The sequence below is a fragment of the Camellia sinensis genome, chromosome 15 (assembly GCF_055761805.1).
Source record: "Camellia sinensis isolate YWXY chromosome 15, ASM5576180v1, whole genome shotgun sequence".
NCBI classification, from domain to species: domain Eukaryota; kingdom Viridiplantae; phylum Streptophyta; class Magnoliopsida; order Ericales; family Theaceae; genus Camellia; species Camellia sinensis.
The window spans coordinates 26,081,211-26,103,150 of record NC_138975.1 but is presented as its reverse complement, the minus strand read 5'-3'; the positions used below and the strand labels follow the sequence as shown (position 1 = coordinate 26,103,150).

Genomic DNA, 21,940 nt, shown 5'->3' with positions numbered 1-21,940 from the left:
TGATTTTTTTTTTTTTTGGGGGGGGGGGGTTGAATATGAAATTTTTATTTATTAATCCTCTAGATAAGGAAGGTTTTTTTTTTTTTTTTTGACAGTTTCAGTAGGGATTTTAATTTTAGGAAGGAAATCTATTAAGATTTTGTTATTTTATTTTATTTTTCTATAGAAAAATAGATGGTTAATTTTTAAAATGTTCTTGTTGTCCATTTTTTTTTTTTAAACAAACACAATAAAGTAAAAAAATATTACAATAATTGGATCGATTTTTTTTTTTTTTTTTTTTCCTTCATGAATGATACACAAAATGAATTATTAGAATTGTTGAAATGAAACTTATGGCAGGCCTCAAGAGCCCTTGGGAGAAGCCCAATCTGTAATTTTTATACACAATCTCCTTCTAAAACATAATATAATTATGAGAAATGCTATGGTACACGCCTTTTATACACCTTATAATTAAAAACAAAATGTCATAACTTTATACTTTCTACGTTATAACTAAAAGAAAAAATGTCATAATTAAATACAACATGAGGAATAACTAATTAAATAACTCATGAGTCATAACTAAAATAATGTCATAATAAAGAAGAAAATGACATAACTAGAGGTGCATATGATATACCTTTTTTGAGGGTGTGAATATTAGAATTTCCTTATAATTACTAAGCCATAATGATATTTTTTGTCCTTCTAGAATGTAATTAATGGGATAAGCTCCCATTCCTATCTATACTTCTTTTATGGATTTTAATTTGGATCTACACTAATAATCCAAATTGTCTATCCCATAGGCCCTACAATAAAAGTCATTCATGTAAAAAAATAATTTCATCATACAACTATAAATATGGGAACAAATTATATTTTGTTTTACAATATGAATGACTCAAATTTAATTATATTTAACCATTCATTTTAAAAAATAAAATGTAATTTATTTTTGTATTTATAATTTTTCTCATGAAGTTAATTTTTTTTCATGAATGACCTTTATTGTGGAGCTTATAGGATAGACGCATTGAAACTCATAAGAAGAGTATGAGGAGGTATTGAGAGATGAGATATGAAAGGAAATTTATCCCGTAATTAAGATACCTAGTGAATCACTAATGGTGTGTTTGGTTGGGAGATTTAGGGAGGGATTTAGAAAGGGAAAGGGAAAAGGTGTGTGAAACTATGTGAAATATATACATATTTTATTCACATTTCACCTACCTTTTCCATTTCCCTTTCCAAATCCCTCCCCAAATCCCCCAACCAAACACAACATAAGAGTATTGCTAGGGATATTAAATTTTTTATCAAATGTTTTACCAAATGTCTTATATGGGGTGGATCTCACACAATTGTGGAGTCCACATTCATGTGAGACATTTGGTAAACATTTGATGGATAATTTGGGATCTCTAGCATCTTCCAATCACTAAAAGAGAAATTATTTATAGTAAAAGAAATAAGTTTTAAAATATTAGGGGGTTTTGAAAGGATTTATATAATTCTTGTCATTTTGAAAGATAAATTAGACAGTGATGAGTCTATCACCAAATTCTCCATAAAAATAAGTGAATAAAAAGGAGAAAATAAAAAATAGAAAATAGGGAGGAAAATAAAAAATAAAAGAAAAGAAGGACGAAGGTAGGATCATGGGATTATTCATGGGCTTATAGGAGAGTGGGTGAGAAAAGGAGAATGTAAGAGAGAAAAATGGGGGAAAAAAAAAATACACATTGAACATATCTTAAAAAATATATCTCAATTATTATTTTGTAATTTAAATAGATTTGAGCCGTCCAAATATCCTAATATGGTAAAAATAATTAAAAATTTAAAAATCTTTTTGTTTTATTATATATATAATCATTTGTTTTAAATTAAAATTTTAAACTTGATTGTCGTCTTATAACCTGTGAAATTCATTACGATCTCATTTCAATAGTTTATTTTATAAAATCTTATATATATATAATTCATGAAAAAAAAAAAAAAAGATTTGTCAATAGTGGTAATATTTTCAATTTTTATAAATAAAATTCTGGAAGTTTATCTAAGCCTTAACTCATTGCCCATGGGCTGGCCTATTGGGCTTTGGATTGGTCTAGATCCTTCAGGATCCGCTGGCAAGGTACAGGCCAGTGGCTCGACCTGATGGACGTTATAAGGCCCTGCCCATAAGCCCTTGCTAGAGATCCATATTAAGCCCATCTATATATTTTGTCTTATAACATGTTTGTTTGGTTTCATTCTCCGAAATTTTTTCTGAAATTTTTGAAAAATAAAAATTAATTTGACAAAAATAAATATTAAAAAAATTAAAAATTTTATTTTTACCTTAAAAAAACGAAAAATTATATAAAAATGATATTTGATTTTGATTTTTTTTATTTTTTTCATGAAACTAGTTTTAATTTTTTTTTTTTTTAAAAAAAAAAAAAATCTGAAACAAGTTTGGTTTGAACTTGTGTTGCCTGATTGGATTTGAGGAGATGCTTAAGAAATCAACAGAAAATATTTATCAACTAATACTGATTAGAATTCAAGGTCACTATCCAATTTGGTGCACTGTGGATTAGGATTTCAACAGAAAATGCATTTCTTGTGTCCGAAGAAATGTGTCAACAGAATAGGGACAGAGCATGGGAACTGACAACTTTTAATTGGATTGAGGCTTTAGCATATCTTCATCCTCTTAAACAATTTGCACTGATTTTATCATACACAATGGTGATGAGGGGTGGTTTTGACTGCTGCTGGTGGTGGTGATGGTGGTGGTGTGATGAGAGAAGAAAGAGAAAGAGAAGAGGAAAATGCAGAGAAAAGAAAAAGAAAAGAGAGTAATAAAAGGGTTATTGATCTTTTTAATTCTTCCATTAGAGTCACAAAGTAAACTTTAGGTACCCCATTTTTTGGCCTAACCCCAATAAATATTTTCTCTCATTTTCTTGTTCTATAATTAGCTATAAATGCAAAAGGTGTAGTAACGGTCTTGTCCTTTATTGAAATATATCAGAGTAGGAATTGATATACCCACAAGTGAAGTCAAATTTGAGCATCTTAATGTTGAAGCAGAAGGTTATGTTGGAAGGAGAGCTTTGCCTACTTTTGTTAACTTCTCTGCTAATATACTGGAGGTATATACATATAACAATTGACACTTGACGTTATTGATTATGACCCTTCATTTTACATATTTTAATTTCTTCAATTTTGCTATTTTGTAAGTGGTTCTTCAATTTTGTTTTGTTTTGTTCAAAAGGGGTTTTTGAACTATCTACATATACTTCCAAGTAGAAAGAAGCATTTGTCTATCCTCTGTGACATTAGTGGAATCATCAAGCCTTGCGGGTGAAAATCTGCCAACAGTTTTTCCATTTTCAAATTTGTATTTTTGGGCAATTCATTTATGATATTGATCTTTCATGTGATTTTTGCAGACTGACACTGCTCTTAGGTCCTCCAAGTTCTGGAAAGACGATGTTGCTGTTGGCTTTAGCTGGAAAGCTTGATACTGAACTTAAAGTAAATACATGTCATTGAAGCTTTAATTGTTTCATGAAATTTAAGCATCAGACAGTTGTATATGGTTAATTAGTCCATCTCCAATGTGAATACTGATATTTCCTCTTTTCTACAATGCTAGATCTCTGGGAGGGTGACTTACAATGGCCATGAAATGCATGAGTTTGTACCGCAGAGAACTGCTGCATATATTAGTCAGCACGATCTTCATATCGGGGAAATGAATGTGAGAGAAACCTTGGCATTTTCAACAAGATGCCAAGGGGTCGGATCCCGTTATGGTTGATAAAAAGATTGGTTTATTTTTATTTTTATTTTCTTTTGTTTACATATGCTCAAACTATGCGCACCAATGACTTGTTGCAGGTTAAGTATGTTAATTATTCTTTTCAAACGTTTGCAGATATATTAGCAGAGTTGTCAAGGAGAGAGAGACGCAAATATTAAACCTGATCCTGATATTGATATCTTCACGAAGGTAATTGTTAGTATATTATATTAGTGCTTGTAATGATGTTAGCTTTAGCTTTAATGCCTTAATAATGTTAGGTAATGATAATGCTGCTTTCGGTTGCTTTAAGATAGTGCAGATAGTGCAATGCATCCTTTTGTCTGTAAACTTCTCCTATATAAGGAGCCCCTCACCATTTGTAATATACAACATTCAATACATATTCAATACACAATTCTTTCTCTTTCTTTATACATAAAACTAATATGGTATCAGAGCAGGTTTAGAACCTAGTATTTTCGCTTCCCCGGCGGGCGGCAACCTCACCTTAGCCGCCCGCCGGACCTCAACCTAGTCCGCTGGAGTTTTCTACACATACCTTCACTCCGCTGCATCTTCAACTCACTCTCTAATTAATTCTTCCAAATCCTGTTTCCCTGAAGCTCGGGAATTGCTTCAGTATTTGAGTTAGTAGCTCCGTCTTCCAACTTGTCACCAGTTTCAGGATTCCCATTTGGCTTTGCCATTACTGAACCACTAGCAAGAGCCCCATCCATGTTCTCCAAAACAACACCTACTCCAAGGACATGAAACTCCATTTCCACGGCTCATGCCATTTTCCGAAACAGATTATATACTTTCAAGTGATCTGCCTACGAGTGCTCCATCTGCCACAAGTCTTTCCTCACTAGCCAAGCCCTCGGCGGCCACAAGCGCCGCCACTACAACGGCGGCAACAACAATACATAGAGAGGGACTGTCCTCATGGCTGACTCCTCACCGGTGACCAACTCAACCACTCCGATCAGCGCCAATAACCACCACAAGAGCAGCCGCAGAAGCACCGCGCCGCTGCCACCAGTGTGCCACCGTAATCTTCTCCACCCACAGCTTTATCTCCGTCGCTCCATCTTCTTCTTCTTCGTCTGCTGGTGTTCCGTTGTCATTCCACTCACAGATTGTTCACAATCGCAATGCGTTCTACACTGAATGCCTGGAGATAAACATGGAGCAAAACATGAAACCAATCTTTTTCTTCTCTCTCTCGGTGCATGAGTCTCGGCTGTTTTGAGTGTTGAAAATGTAAAGAGACACATATCCACACACACACGGCAGACACACACATGCACACACATGAAGCCACAGATCCACATCCCAACACACACGGCCGACACACACATGCATACATAGGCACTCATTCACCTCACACCATTATAATATATTATAATATATTATACTCCGCAATATCAACTCATTCACACACCATCACTGGTTTTTTAAATTGTTATTTTATTTTTTATCTTTTCTTTTTGAACATTACACCACCGCCCACAACACCTTTCCTTCACCTTTTGCACCCCACTTTACCTTTATTTATTTTATTTTATCTTCCCTTTTCCATTAAAAAAAAAAAAAACCCTCTCTCTCCTCCGTTTGATTTCAAAATCAATTATTTTTATTTATTTTTTCTAAATCACTTTTCCTCTTTTTTAAATACCCACTCTCCCATAATATATCTTTTACCCCCACTTTATTTTGCAACCATCACACTGATGTTTTTCATATAATCCATCTCCAACTATTTTTTATCTATTTTCTTTATCCCTTGTTTTTTTTTAAACAAAACACAGCATTTTACACCCAAAAAAACAAAAAACAAAAAAAAACAAAACAAAACAAAACAAACACAAAAACAAAACACACAAAACAACCACATCCACAGGCGGGATTTTTCTTCTCTACTCTGCCGCCGGTCTCTTTTTCTTGCCTCCGTCCTGGACGGTCCTTGACGGTGCTGCCTCCGTGTTTCCCACGCCACCGAGCACATTCACTACCCCCTGCTCCTCCACTACAGCATATGGCGGACCTCCAAATCGGAACATAACGGTGGCCTTCCGCTTCAGCTCCTTATTTTCCGCCTTTAGCACACTTATCTCTGCTCGCGCATCCTTATACATGCGCTGGAGCAGAGCCAGTTGGGCGTTTAACTGCTGCACCTCATTTGTCCTACTCTGCAGCCGGTGCGACAGGTTTGTGACCGCTGTCATGGTCTCCACACATGACTTCAAAGTATACTGATTGGCCTCAATATCCGTTTGCACCGCCATTTTTTGCTCCACCGACCGCATCGGAAAGTTCAACGGAGCAAAACCAGAGGCGCTTGGTTGAGGTTCACTGGCCACCGCACCAGTTATCTCTCTTATTGACTCGTTGAGGTCGGGAAAGAGAGTGAGCAGACCACGGGACGAAGAGGCCATATTCTGGGTAGCTGAACGGGAAGACGAGGCCATGTTATGGGTTGCTGAGTGTTTCAGAGAAGGGTTGGTTACAGAGTGTTTACAGAGTGTTTCAAGATTTGCAGCTCTTAGCGACAAGCTCTCAGAGAACGAAGAGGTTTCAACTGGTTTGTTATGCTTCCAAGCCTCAGCCTCCGCTTCGGTTTATAAAGACCATGATGAAGAGGCAGGCACGCGCATCATGCGCCTCTCGGTGCTCGCCGACAACTTGGGCGCGCCTTTTGATGGCACGTCTTTTGATGGCACGCCTTTTTATGGATTGGGCACACCTTTTGATGGCACGCCTTTTGCACGATTGGGCACACCTTTTGAGGGTGCGACTTTTTACAACGGTCCGCCATGACCCCATAAACTGTCTTCTACAACGGTCTGACACGACCACACAGTGTCTGCTACATCGGTCCGACATGACCCCGTAAACTGTCTTGATCCCCTTTATCACTCACTTTATTTCAACCTCAAATAGGTTTCTATCTTCACACCTATTTGAGTTTGAGGGGGGATTATACATATATCATGGTGAGCATGGTTACACACCATGGGAACCACTCAAGCCACCCCATAGCGCACTCCCTAAGTCGCCTCCTTGGTGCACCACCACAAGCTTTTACAACGGTCCGACACCACAAGCTTTTACAACGGTCCGACATGACCCCATAAACTGTCCCGACATTTGATTCCGGTTAGCTTTTCCAACGGTCCGACATGACCCCATAAACTGTCCCGACATTGATTCCGGTTAGCTCCTACAACAGTCTGACACAACCATACAGTGTCTTCACCAACGGTTCGACACGACCATACAGTGTCTTCTATCCTATTTTCCTGTTTTGTTACTCTCTCCAAACTCAAGTTGGCTAGTACCTATCCTCCTTGAGTTTGAGGGGGGCTGTTAGTATATTATATTAGTGCTTGTAATGATGTTAGCTTTAGCTTTAATGCCTTAATAATGTTAGGTAATGATAATGCTACTTTCGGTTGCTTTAAGATAGTGCAGATAGTGCAATGCATCCTTTTGTCTGTAAACTTCTCCTATATAAGGAGCCCCTCACCATTTGTAATATACAACATTCAATACATATTCAATACACAATTTATTCTTTCCTTTTATCTATACATGTTATACATTAAATCTTACAGTAATAAACGAGTGCTACCGACTTTGAAGAATTTCCTAACAATTGATGTGCTGTGTTGATACTAGTTGTTTTCATAAACGATTGTATGAGTTCTTGTCACGTCCCAAGCTCCGTGACAACGCCGCACATTCATATAACTGAGCATGCAAGGTTAAGAATCCAATCACATAACCCACAATGTAAAATACTCAAATTAAATCCTTAATTGTCATAATGCCAAAATCCATAAAAATAAATAGTTCTTATATGAAAATGTCCACCAAGTCCACTAATTTAATCCACTAACAAAACAATAATCCAAGTACTTAAATCATGGTCCTACTCTCGGCACTCCCACATGTAAAAAAAATCCCGCGCAGCTCTACTCTTCAGAATCTGAAAAAAGTAAGGGTAAGCTAAATAGCCCAGTAAATAGCCAACCATCACTGCTAGCTGGATCAAGTATACAAAAATAAATAAATAAATTGATAACCAATAAATATAATTTTTTCTACAGTTCAATAAATGAACAATCATTTGTAAGGTGGTTTCATAGCTAAAAATAAACAATGTACAATACATTTTAAATGAAAAGCCAACAAGATAATTCAAAGTAATTCGTTGTTCAAATCGATGGTTCGATATTCAGATGGTTCAATGATTTGATCCACAAAACCCAAGTCTTAATGACTACGGTCACTTAGCCTGTGACAAGGCCCAGAACCACACATAGGCCGGTGGTAAAGTCCCAAAAGAAACTAGTTTCTGTGCCAATAAATAACCCACATTGGCTAGGGTCCAAACCATAGTCAGACTAGAGTGATGTTCAAAATTCAAACAATACACAACTTTTAAATAAACACATTCGATATTTTCAGAATAAACGTTTAGTACAATTTTCAGAATAGTTTCACCAAATATTCAAATAATTTTCATAATAATATTCGATGTTGTTTTATACTTGACCCATATTTTATTTTAAGAGAACATGAAGGCTATAGATAAATATTTATGATTTTAAACGATTCGATAGAAATAAAAAAAAATGAACCAACAGTGATAGAGGGTTACTTACCTTCAAACAGCTAAAATATTCAAACAGCTAAAATAATATTTTCCAAGCTAATCTCAAATTACCAAGATCCACCTCAATCTCACAAACCTAATAAAATATTACACCGCTTAAACAATTATTATGTGCACCCATCCATCTCTTCTTGTAACAACAATAGAATAAATTATCCCAATAGTCTATTAGGAACTCCCACGATTTAGCATCAAAACAAAGCCATCACGGCTTCAGAAATTCTCAACCCATATTATTCTATTGTTGTTTATATACATGTAAAAATTTGCAATTGCTTGTAGTCAATCGTGTATCCCACAAATATACCACCATTAAACTTAACCCATCACATATCAATCTCAAAATATGAACCACCCAAACGGGATGCAAAATACACTCTAAAATTGAGCAAAATCGAGACCCCCAACATAGACTACATCAATATATCTATTTAATCATATATGCCCATAAAATCATCTATTATATTAACACCAAAATCATAGATAAGAATACAATAAAATAAATCTTACCTTAAGTGATGAATAAAGAAAAATTACCACTCTATAAATCCTCCTTCTTCACTTTGGTTTTGTTTTGTTTTCTTTAATTTTTCTTTTACCTTCTCAAACCCTAGCCGCCTATGGAGCAATTCCCAGCCTCTATTTTGTTTGTTTCCCAAGACTTAAAGTCACAATAGGTGGGCTTATTAACCTAATTTCTCAAAGTTACAAAATTACCCATCTAAGTAATAGAAAATATAATGTCATCTCATAACTAATTCTTTGATATTAATAAATGACCCATATAAATTAATTTAATTACTAATCTATCCAATAAAATAATCCTACACACAACTTGGTTTTACAGTTCTCTTCTTATGACTTGAATGATAATAATAACATAGATAAAGCAAGAAAGGTTTGAATTTGAATTCACTGGGTTCTGTCAAAAATGGAGTTTATAATGTGTGGTTTCATCTTTATGTTCCAAATATTATTAGGGTAGTTAAGGTGTTCTCTTATTAATTTTCTTAGTTTTTTTTGGAATCAGTTGTGATAAGTAGAGGGTTTTATATTCAAATTATGATCAATTAGGATTAAACTCAATGCAGAGGATTTGCCTATGTTGCGAAATTGTTTTTCTTTGTTGGAAAAATTTCCATTATTGTTTTCAATAATTCAGGCAGCAGCAACAGAAGGACAAGAGGCTAGTGTAGTCACAGATTATATTCTAAAGGTACTGAAACAACAAAGTAATCTAACATTTTCTAGAATGACATAAGACTACATAATTTATTTTTTTATTTCCTTTTCCACTTAAATTACAGGTTCTGGGTTTGGAAGACTGCAGATACCGTGGTTGGGGATGAAATGATATGAGGTATCTCTGGAGAACAAAGGAAGCGTGTCACAACAGGTAAATTAACTCAATTCCTACTTTTTAAGCAATGAAATCCTTTTTCCTTGTTTATGTTTTTCGCATTTACCCTAACTGGAGAAAAAAAAATTATCTATAAATTACAGGTGAGATGCTGGTTGGACCAGCAAAGGTACTTTTTATGGATGAGATATCTACTGGTTTGGGTAGTTCGACAACTTTCCAAATTGTGAAGATGCTCAGGCAGTGTGTCCACATGCTCAAAGGAACAACTCTCGTCTCTCTCTTGCAGCCAGCACCAGAGACTTATGATCTATTCGATGATATTATTCTCCTATCTGATGGACAAATTGTTTATCAGGGTCCCCGTGAACATGAGCTTGGGTTTTTGGAACATATGGGCTTCAAATGTCCAAAGAGGAAAGGCGTGGCTGACTTTTTGCAAGAAGTAAGTGTACTTAATCTTTGTTTGCTCTCATTTATAATTAAGATGAACACAAATCTAATAGTTGAAGCTTGTATAATTTAAATATGATTTAAGAGGTCGTATGAAATTATAGGTGACATCAAAGAAAGATCAGAAGCAATATTGGGCATGTAAAGATGAGACTTACAGTTTTGTTACAGTCAGTGAATTTGCTGAGGCATTCCAGTCATTTCATGCTGGACAGAGACTAGATGGTGAGCTTGCACTCCCATTTGACAAGACTAAAATCCATCCAGCTACTTTGACAACCAGAAAGTATGGTGTTAGTAAGAAGGAACTCTTAGAAGCTTGCACCTCAAGAGAACTCTTGCTGATGAAGAGGAACTCCTTTGTCTACATCTTCAAGCTCATATAAGTGAGTTTTTCTATATACAAACATTTATTCCTAATTTTTTGTCCTAACTTTGCATGTGTAGTTGTTATTGATAATAATAATAATTTTTTTTTTTCTTTTTTTAGATCATTGTAATGGCATTGATTACAATGACACTCTTCCTACGAGCTGACATGCATCAAAATTCAATAACTGATGGAGGAATATACATTGGTTCTTTATTTTTCACTGTGATTATTATCATGTTTAATGGATTCTCGGAAATGGCCATGACAATTGTGAAGCTTCCTGTCTTTCACAAGCAAAGGGACCTTCTCTTTTATCCCCCTTGGGCGTATGCTTTTCCCAATTGGACCTCAAGATACCCATTACATGTGTCGAGGTTGCTTTTTGGGTGTTCCCCACTTACTATGTCATTGGATATGATCCAAATGTGGGAAGGTAAATACTTACGAAGTAAAAATTAACATGTTGAGAATTTATTCATTTCTGTTTTGCATGCTTTTTTCTTCCAAATTAAAACTAACCTCCTAATGCCATAACTGCAGATTGTTTAGACAGTACTTGCTGCTCTTACTTGTACACCAGATGGCTTCTGGATTGTTTCGATTTATTGGTGCAGTAGGTAGGAATATGATCGTTACAAACACGTTTGGGTCATTTGCATTGCTCATGTTTTTCACATTGGGTAGCTTTATCCTATCACGAGGTATAAGCACAAATATATGCTTTAAAGTACAATTGTTCTCATACTTGAACACTAATAATCTATCTACTTGTTTGATTACACAGACGATGTAAAGAAATGGTTGATATGGGGTTATTGGATGTCGTCATTGTTGTATGGACAAAATGCAATTCTAGTAAATGAGTTCCTAGGGCATAGTTGGAGACAAGTAAGCCACAAATTCAGAGTGTGTATTTGTGCACACATTAGTGTCTTATCAAAATCAGCTAATATTTGAATTTTCTTTTCTGTCAAAGGTTCTCCAAAACGCAAGGAGTTGAGATTTTGAAATCTCGAGGATTCTTCCCTGATGCATACTGGTATTGGTTAGGAGTTGGGGTATTGTTTGGATTTGTATTCCTATTGAACTTCTGTTTCACTATGGCGCTCACTTATCTCAATCGTGGGTATCACTGCATTCTCAATTTTGAACCTATTTAATGCAAGAGGGCTTATATGTAACAACCCTCACCACTGTTTACCGATAAACTACCGATTATTGTTAAACTAAAACTGATTATGAAAAGTAATTGAACTGATTGAAATACTGAATGACTGACTGAAATCTGAAACTGATTGGTTGACTGTATCTGTTTAAATGCATTATCTATCTGTTGACTATTTGATTGTCTGTTTATGTTTTATGTTTAAATTGTGAATTGAAAGCCTTATCGGCGGCTGAATCGGAGATCGATTAGTGTTTCATGATCATCATAATTTATGTGATTTTATGGTGTAATTATCTGAAAACTGATTTGGTATGATTAAATTATATTAAAATGAGCCAAATTACATAAGTTACTGTATTTACCAACTTGCCCTATTAGTGGACCACTATCTAGCATCTATTGAAGCCTTATTACATTACAACAAAACATTTCATCAGCTTATTTTCTTGAGAGCAACCGACTAGAGAGAGAGAGTCTGGAGAGAAGATTGTTCATCTAGGGAATTGGCTTGAAAGACTTGAAGAAATTGTAGGAGATTTGCCTAATTGAACTTCTACACTTGCAATTGAAGACCTAGGTAAGGAATTCAACCTCTTAATTGTGTCTTTAAGTTGATTCTTGCATGATTAATGGGTCTTTAGTGATCTAAGGCTTGAATTGGTTCAATAGTGTTGAATTAGAGCTCAATTGTTGCATGCATGCATGCCTATATTATTGAATTTTGAGTTGATTCCATGGTAGATTGTCACATGCATGCTCATATTTATGTTAAGCCCATGAATTCATCTTGTCTTGAAGATATTAGCTCAATAGAGCATGTATTTGAGGCTTATAAGTTGTTTAACTTCATGCATGTTGCATCTTCATCTTGTTCATGAAAATTGGTTTGAAACTGGGTTTAATTCCCTCATATTTGGGCTTTGATTTTACAAATTGAGCTTTGAATCATGTTAAACTATGAGTTTTGAAGTGTTTTCCAGGAAATGGGCCCGAAAGAATCGAATTTGATACATTTGAAGTTGAATTTGAGCTTGAGGTTCAAATCTGAGAATTTCAGATTTTGGACTCACGCTCGAGCGAGGTGACTGGCGCTCGAGCGTGAAATTTATGCTCTCAGTATTTTGCACTGTTTTGATGTCCGCTCGAGCGGGGTAATTGACACTCGAGCAGGAACTTGTGTCTTACGCTCGAGCGGATGTTGAGCGCCCAATCGAGCGTGATTTTCACCTATCCAGCACTTTTGACTGTTTTGCAGTACGCTCGAGCGTCTAAGTCTACGCTCGAGCGGAAACCTTTGTCTGCATTTCCGCTCGAGCGGAGTAATTGACGCTCGAGTTGGAACCCTGTTTTCTGAAAATTCTGAAAATGCTTTTAAAGTGCATCTTTGCATTCTCATTTCATCCTAGGCATTCTTAGGCCTAGTTTAAGACATCTTAATGAGGATATGGATGTAGAACCAGTCAAGATAGGGATTAAATTATTATCTTTCTAAATTGTGTAGCTTAGTGTGTGTTCAATCTGTAAACTGTGTAGGGTTGGCGACTGGGGACGCGCTCTAGCCTAACTGTAGCCTAGAACTCTGTGAGTAACAACTGTGTAAAGATATGTTCAAAAATGATTATCTTCTGAACAATTGAACTGTACTGTTTCTGAATTGATACTGTTAATAGAATGAATGTATGTCCTCTATTCTGAACTGTATTGTGGCATCCTTAGCAACTACTATTACTGACTGTTACTGTTACAGAGATCTCTGTCGGTTCCCTTGTTGGGACCACTACTGTTTACTGATTGATGGCCATCATTGACTGTTCGGTCTTTCAAGCCCTACTGTTTGCTGTACTGTTATGCTAATGGATGTACCACATATGACTGTACTAACTGAACGACTGAAATACTGATTTAATGAACTGTTTTCATTACTGTAAGGACATTCATTCTAAACCTCTTTACGCATTATGTTATTCATTGGGCTTTAGCTCACTGCTCATATATACATGTAGGTGTACAGGCACCAGACCGCGGCTAGAAGCGTCGGGGTAAGCTCCAGTTTTGTTAAGCCAACCACTGTGCCTCACTGTGAGGTTCCGAACCTATCAAGCAATGGCTTAGGGGTGTTTTAATTTTTTTTCCCCCCCGCCGATCTGTCTCTGTAACTGTTTTGTTAACTGTATAGACTGTATAGACTGTTACTGTACTGTTTATCAGGGATTAGGTCCCTGCTCTGAATGATTATAAATGTCGTACATACTGTTCTGCACTGTGTATATATATATACATGAAAAGTCTTTTTGGCATACAGACTGTCACAGCTCATTGGACATTGTTTATTTACTGTATTGGCTTCCACCAGGCCCCTGTACTCTGTTTTACTGTATTACTGTTAAGCAGGCCTTCGGTAACCTCGGATTACTGGCCAGTTACGGTGCTAAGCCCATAGGGGCGGGTTTGGGTCGTGACATTATACTAACACATTGCAAAAATGTGCAGCTTTTGAGAAGCCTCAAGCTGTTATACGAGAGGAAAGTCAAAACAATGCAGATGATGATCAAAGTGGAGAATCCGCTCAGTTTGATGGGCAAACTGTTTCTGAAGGTGACAAATCTTATACACTATGTATTCAATTCATGTATCAAAGGGTCACTTTATATTGTTTACTTGCCAATCAAATTCAAATTGACATGCAGAGAGAGGAGATCAAATTAGAAGGAGAAATATCTCATCTGGGTCCTTATCGGTGAGGACAACAACCATTGTTGGTGCCAATCAAAATAGAAAGAAAGGAATGATTCTTCCATTCGAACAACATTCCATCACCTTTGATGAAATTAAATACTCTGTTGACATGCCACAGGTAACCAAATCTAAAGTATTAAACAATTGATATATTGGTGTTTGTTTGGATGTTAGTAAACTACTTGTCTCAAAGATATGTAATCAAGAACACAGTAATAATTGTTGAAATATGACCTGCAGGAAATAAAAGAGCAGGGTGCAGTTGAAGATAGGCTTATGCTTCTGAAGGGTATTAGTGGAGCTTTCAGGCGAGGTGTTCTCACAGCCCTAATTGGTGTCAGTGGTGCTGGTAAAACTACTCTGATGGATGTTCTGGAAGGTAGGAAAACATGAGGATATGTCGAAGGTAAAATCACAATTTCCGGCTATCCAAAGAAGCAAGAAACATTTGCTCGGATTTCTGGTTACTGTGAACAAAATAACATCCATTCTCCCCATGTTACTGTTTATGAATCCTTGCTCTACTTTGCTTGGTTGCAGTTGTCTCTAGAAGTCACTTATGAAACCAGAAAGGTTGGTCTTTTAAAACCAATTTTAAAACCAATTTTCTTTTACCAGTGTTTTCCCTTTTTTCTAATACATGAAATTTTGAACTGAAATCAACCAAAATAAACACATAATTGGGCTTTGAACTTCATTTGGTTGATCTATGGGCATATGGCCAAGCTTGGGTTCATGTATTTGACTCCAGCTATCATTGCTCAAATGAGCATTATTCTTTCAATTAACTTGTCTAAATTTAATCAAACATTGTGCTTATCTAGGATAAATTTGCTAGCTGAGGCAGTGAGTTTTGGCAAGTTCGTTAAATTTTTTTAGCATAAAAAGGCCTCTTGCTACATGTCACAAATGATTTTTTTCCTTATGAATCAATATTTAGGAGCAGTGTTACATGTCACTTAAAAATCACCTAATTTACACTAGTGATTTGGCAGAATTAGAAACCTGCTTATTTGTGCTTTCTGTCTTTATTAGAACTGAGAAGGGGATTCTTAATTGGACTTGTGACTGTGGAAGAGGCCGGGCAGAAGGAGGTTTGAGCGTGTTTGGGCCAAGCTAACCTGGGCTGATCCTGGGTTGGTTTGCTCGGTTGAAGTCCAGGGCCCATTCAGCCGAGATGGTTTTCTGTCAGCCTAGGCTTTACTGTTCGCATATTTAGCTCGACGAGAAAGGCCTTCCACGGACCGACCTAGCTTGATTGGAGCACGGTCGTACCGGAATGCTACTGAGCTTAGTTGTGATAAAGCTCGGCGAGGGACTTTGTTGGACTCCTTAGGTAGCACGGTCGTAGGAGGCCAGGATAATGCCGTCTGGTTGCTCGTTCCCGCCAATGCTGTTTGGCGGTTTGATTAGGTGATGTTTGGCTGAATTTGCGCTGACAGATGGGAGAGCGTGATAGGAGAGCAGCTCCACGTGTCAATAGGCGAATGGATGCAGAGGTAAACGCAGAAAGTATATAAGCATGACTGCGCCCCCCATGCTGGGGATGGAACATCAATTGGTGAGAGAAACTTAACATTCATAGAGCTTTCCTCTCTCTCTCTCTCTCTCTCTCTCTCTCTCTCTCCCTCTGAGTGTGCTAACTTGACCGTCGGAGGGGTTTTCCGGCAACACACCGCCGGGTAGCTCACCGCCGTTATGTTTGTAGATCAATCGAATAAAAACGGAGCTTGGACGCGAGGAGTACGGAGAGCGACGGATATTTCCTCCCTGTACAAGAACCATCACCACAAGAGAAATTCAATTGATGAATAATCAAAGTAAAGCATATCACCATATTTGATTCTGATTGCAGATGTTCATTGAGGAGGTCACGGAACTTGTGGAATTGACTCCATTGAGGGAAGCAATTGTAGGGTTGTCTGGTGTTAATGGTCTCGCAACTGAGCAGCGCAAGAGGCTAACAATTGCAGTTGAGCTATTTGCTAACCCCTCCATAATTTTTATGGATGAGCCAACTTCAGGGCTAGATGCAAGAGCTGCTGCTATTGTGATGAGAACAGTTAGGAACACTGTTGACACAGGAAGAACAGTTGTGTGCACCATTCATCAGCCAAGCATCGACATATTTGAAGCTTTTGATGAGGTAAGAACTATTCATACATATCAAAACTCTCTTCCTTTCTGGGTTTACTCTCATGAATGAGTCACTAAGCTATAACACATGAGGTTGCAGCTTTTCCTAATGAAGTGAAGAGGCGAAGAGATATATGTGGGGCCATTGGTTATCCATTCTTGCCATCTAATCAAGTATTTTGAGGTAAGATTCAATGGACAATCAACAACTAAAAGAATGAACTTTAAATGCTGAAAAGTACTTACTAACGCAAGTTGTTTTTCGATTAGGGAATCGAAGAAGTAGGTAAAATCAAAGATGGCTATAACCCAGCAACGTGGATGTTGGGAATTACGTCTTCAGCATGAGAATCGGTCCTAGGGATTGATTTTTCTGATGTGTACAAAAGCTCTGAGTTGTACTGGTTAGTTTGATTGAGATGTTATTCCTCCTGGGATAATTGCATGGAGAGATCGAAACGTGATTGTTGCAGGGATGTTGATGTTTGTTCCTTGGGGGGAAGAAAAAAATAATGTTTCAATACCTTGGACTTCTTGTTGAATCCTATACTAACATATCACATAAATTTCAGGAGAAACAAAGCCCGAATTACATAATTGAGCACCCCTTGTCCTGGTTCAAAATGTTAGTGTTATTAGTATAATATAGCAATAATGTAATATTAGTGTGCAATATCTAGCTGTCCAGCTATCCCACTAATGATAATGTTTCTGCTTTCGGTGTTAGTTAGTTAGTATCCTATGTGTACCACCTTTCCTCTCTCTATAAATGAGAGTGTTGTAAATCACTGAAATCGATCAATATTACATACAATTTATTCTCTTTGTATTTCTCTCTTTATATATTGAATTTAACATGGTATCAGAGCGGCGTTAAGAATCTAATAATTTCGCTTCACCGGCGGGCGGCAGCCTCGTCTTGGCCGCCCGCGCGGACCTTTACACATACCTTCACTCCGCTGTCACAAATTATTCTTCTTGACCTTGTTGTTGCTGCTGCTGCAGTAGTTTCTAACAAATTCCATGGCAGAACTCCGCTCATCATAACGATCATGGCTATGGCTACAACAACCACCATTAACAGCGTTTCACCAGTTTCATGTCGCAATGAAGAATCTGCTGCTCTACTGAGGTCACCCTCTTCCCGGCGTTCATTTGTTGGCCTCAATGCATCTGGGCCCTTTTGTGCGTCTGATTCTACCTTACTGCTTCCAGATCCTACGCCACCATAATTTTGAAGCTCACCGTCTTTCCAGCTCGTCCGGCGCTCAGTCTCAGGCTTTGACTTTACATCTGATGTTTCTATTTCGCCCTTCACTTCAGCCTCTTGTTGAAAAGGAGGTGCTCGAACATGAGGGGTATTGTCTTGAGGATCATTTGGATTCATCCTCACGCCACCTTTACCTTTTCTTGCTTTATCAAAATATTTCGTATAAGGAACATTTTCTTCATTTTCCCAGTTGCCAAACTCTAGTACTTGTGATCGTTGTGCCATTGATGTGCTCTGTGCAAAATCCAAAAAAAAAAAAAAAAGATGCCAAACACCACTCTGACCAAACACCACTCTGCTCTTCAATTTTCCCCCTACCCCACTTTCATTTTTAGTTTCTTTTATGTTTTTTACTTTACATCATCAGCGTGGTCCCAATCTTTTCAACTTTATTTTCTTTTCTATATATATACATATTTTTTTATTATTATCATATATTATATCAATATACCAGCCCACGTATTCAAATCACCCCTCATCATATCTTCATATTTGTTTAATCTATCAACATCCACCCACCTACAATTTATTTTTGTTTAAAATATATTTGTTTAATCTGTCATTACCCACTTTAGCTATAATGGCTGGCACCATCATGTGTTGGTTTGAACAAAAACGTGGGTCCAATTACCACTTTATTTATTTTATTTTCTCTTCCTTGTTTCCATTTAAAAAAAAAAAAAAAAAAAAACCAATTCATTCACAACCAACGCGGTTTCCTTCCCTAACCTTGTCATTTCTTTATGCCAAGAATCAACCCCGATCACAATTTTACACCAAAAAAAAGAATTACAAAAACAAAACACAACAAAACCAACTCAAACAACCGACCTCCCTCACACAGGAGGGATTTTTCTTTTCCCTTCTCTACTCTGCCACTAGTCTCTTCTTCTTGCCTCCGTCCTGGGCGGACTTTGACGGTGCTGCCTTCGTGTTTCCCACGCCGCCGAGCACGTTGCCTCCCCACTGCTCCTCAAACGCTACATATGGTGGCCCTTCAAATCGGAACATAACGGTGGCCTTCCGTTTCAGCTCCTTGTTTTCCGCCTTCAGCACACATATCTCTGCTCGCGCATCCTTATACATGCGCTGGAGCAGAGCCAGTTGGGCATTTACCTGCTGTACCTCATTGGTCCTATTTTGAAGCCGGTGAGACAAGTTCCTGACCGCTGTCATGATCTCCACACATGACTTCAACGTATAATGGTTGGCCTCAATATCAGATTAAGCAGCCATTATTTGCTCCACAGACAACATAGGAAAGTTCAACGGAGCAAAGCCAGGGGCGCTTGGTTGAGGTTCAAGGGCAACCGCATCGGTTATCTCTCTTATGGACTCGTTGAGGTCTAGAAAGAGAGTGAGCGGACCACGGGAAGAAGAGGCCATGTTCTCGGTTGCTGAACGGGAAGAAGAGGCCATGTTTTGGGTTGCTGAGTTTTTAAGAGAAGCAGCGATTTCAGACTGGTAATGTCAGAAAGGATTGGTTACAGAGTGTTTCAGAATGAAAATGTTCAGAGGTTTCAGACTAGTTTGGTTTGCACAGCCTCCGCATCGGTTTATATAGACAATGACGAAGAGGACGACACGACGCTCTGTCGATCACATGCATCGCCACGTGTCTGGCGCGACTTTTGATGGCTCGCCGCTCGACGATTTCTGTCGGGCACGACTTTTGATGAATTGGGCGCGCCTTTTGAGGGCGCGACTTTTGAGGGCTCGATATATATATATTTGGGCAGCCTATATACACAATCATACAGTGTATTCTACATCGGTCCGGCATGACCTCATAAACTATCTCGACATTGATTCCGATTAGCTTCTACATCGGTCCGGCATGACCCCATAAGCTGTTCCGATATTGATTCCGGTTAGCTTCTACAACGGTCCGGCATGACCCCATAAACTGTCCCGACATTGATTCCGGTTAGCTTCTACAACGGTCCGGCATGACCCCGTAAACTGTCCCGACATTGATTCCGGTTAGCTTCTACAACGGTTCGACACGACCATACAGTGTCTTCACCAATGGTCTGGCACGACCATACAGTGTCTCCTATCCACTTTTATTTGTCAGTTTATTTTCTTGTTTTGTTACACTCTCCAAACTCAAGTTGGTTAGTGCCTATCCTCCTTGAGTTTGAGGGAGGCTGTTAGTGTTATTAGTATAATGTAGCAATAATGTAATATTAGTGTGCAATATCTAGCTGTCCAGCTGTCCCACTAATGATAATGTTTCTGCTTTCGGTGTTAGTTAGTTAGTATTCTATGTGTACCACCTTTCCTCTCTCTATAAATGAGAGTGTTGTAAATCACTGAAATCAATCAATATTACATACAATTTATTCTCTCTGTATTTCTCTCTTTATACATTGAATTTAACACAGAAGACCTTTATTTCCCTACTCAATATTCATAGGATTTCTTCACCCAATGCGTGGCTTATCTATGGAAACAACATTGGTCATGCTGGCATAATCCGCCATACACTGCAGTAAGATTTCTCTTCACAACCTTCATAGCACTGGTGTTTGGGACGATGTTTTGGGACCTTGGTTCCAAAAGGTGAGTTGCAGAAGAGAGAGTGACATATTAAGCCACAAGTTAAAACTGTTAATTATCCATATCTTCATTTTGAGCTAATGTTCATACTGTGTGCTTCAGGGCAAGGAAACAAGATCTGTTCAATGCTATGGGTTCTATGTATATTGCTGTTCTCTTCAAAGGAATAAAAAATGCCTCATCAGTGCAGCCAGTGGTGGCTGTTGAACGAACAGTCTTTTATAGAGAAAGAGCTGCCGGAACGTATTCTACCATGCCATATGCCTTTGCTCAGGTGGATAGCATTTTTTCATTGTTCTAAACGATACTTGCATGTAATTTTATTTACTTTTATTCATTTCTTTGTTGCTATGAATTTTTGTTCTTTCATTGCAGGTTATTATTGAGCTTCCATATGTCTTTGCACAAGCTGCAGTATATGGTGTCATAGTTTATGCAATGATTGGATTTGAATGGACCGTTACTAAATTCTTTTGGCACTTATTTTTCATGTACTTCACATTACTATACTTCACCTTGTATGGCATGATGGCCGTGGCTGTGACTCCAAACCACCACATTGCTGCTATTATTGCCTCGGGTTTTTATTCAATGTGGAACATCTTTTCAAGATTTATAATCCCTCGAACTGTAAGTTCTAGTAATCCCATTTTTCACGGTGCTTGGATATAACAAGTGCGTGAAGTAGTTATTATTTACTACTTTCATTATCCAGAGAATTCCGATCTGGTGGAGATGGTACTATTGGGCATGTCCAGTTTCTTGGACCTTGTATGGCTTGGTTGCATCACAATTTGGAGATATAAAGGACAAGCTCGACGACACCAATGAAATGGTGGAAGATTTCTTGAGGAATTACTTTGGTTTCAGACATGATTTTGTTGGAGTGGCTGCAGCTGTGGTGGTCGGGTTCACAATTATTTTTACCTTCACCTTTGCCTTCTCCATAAAGGCATTTAATTTCCAAAGGCGATGACAAGCTCTCAGAACATGAGTGAAATTAATTTTGAGAGCAGCTTTGTAGCACCCCTTTTTAACATTTTATACATCAATTGCCATTTATGATGCCTAAAAGTCAAGTGTTTCTGTGTGTGTTTCCTATCCCAAATGAGCATGTTGAGGTTGTTTTACGTCAAGTAATGTGCATTATTGTGATGAATTTTTGGGAGGGATATGATAGCATGGAGGTTTTGAACTTGCCCTTTAGAGAGAGAGAAGAGATTATGTAACCTGAAAACAGTGGCGGCTTCAAGATTTTTATTCAATGGGGTCATTCAAATTTTGTTTTTTTTTAGTTCAATGCAAATTGTCTTCTAATTTTAAAAAATTAAACCGTATTTTTTAACATTAAAACAACAATTCTATAATATTCATAAAAGTGAACATCAATAAGGAGTAGAAAAAAAATTCA

General features: G+C 37.5%; 1 pseudogene; it reads left to right on the top strand.

Annotated features, from left to right (window-relative positions):
- The first annotated feature begins 2,068 nt into the window (after positions 1 to 2,068).
- On the top strand, positions 2,069 to 21,577 carry LOC114267382 (pleiotropic drug resistance protein 1-like; annotated as a pseudogene).
- Positions 21,578 to 21,940: the final 363 nt, after the last annotated feature.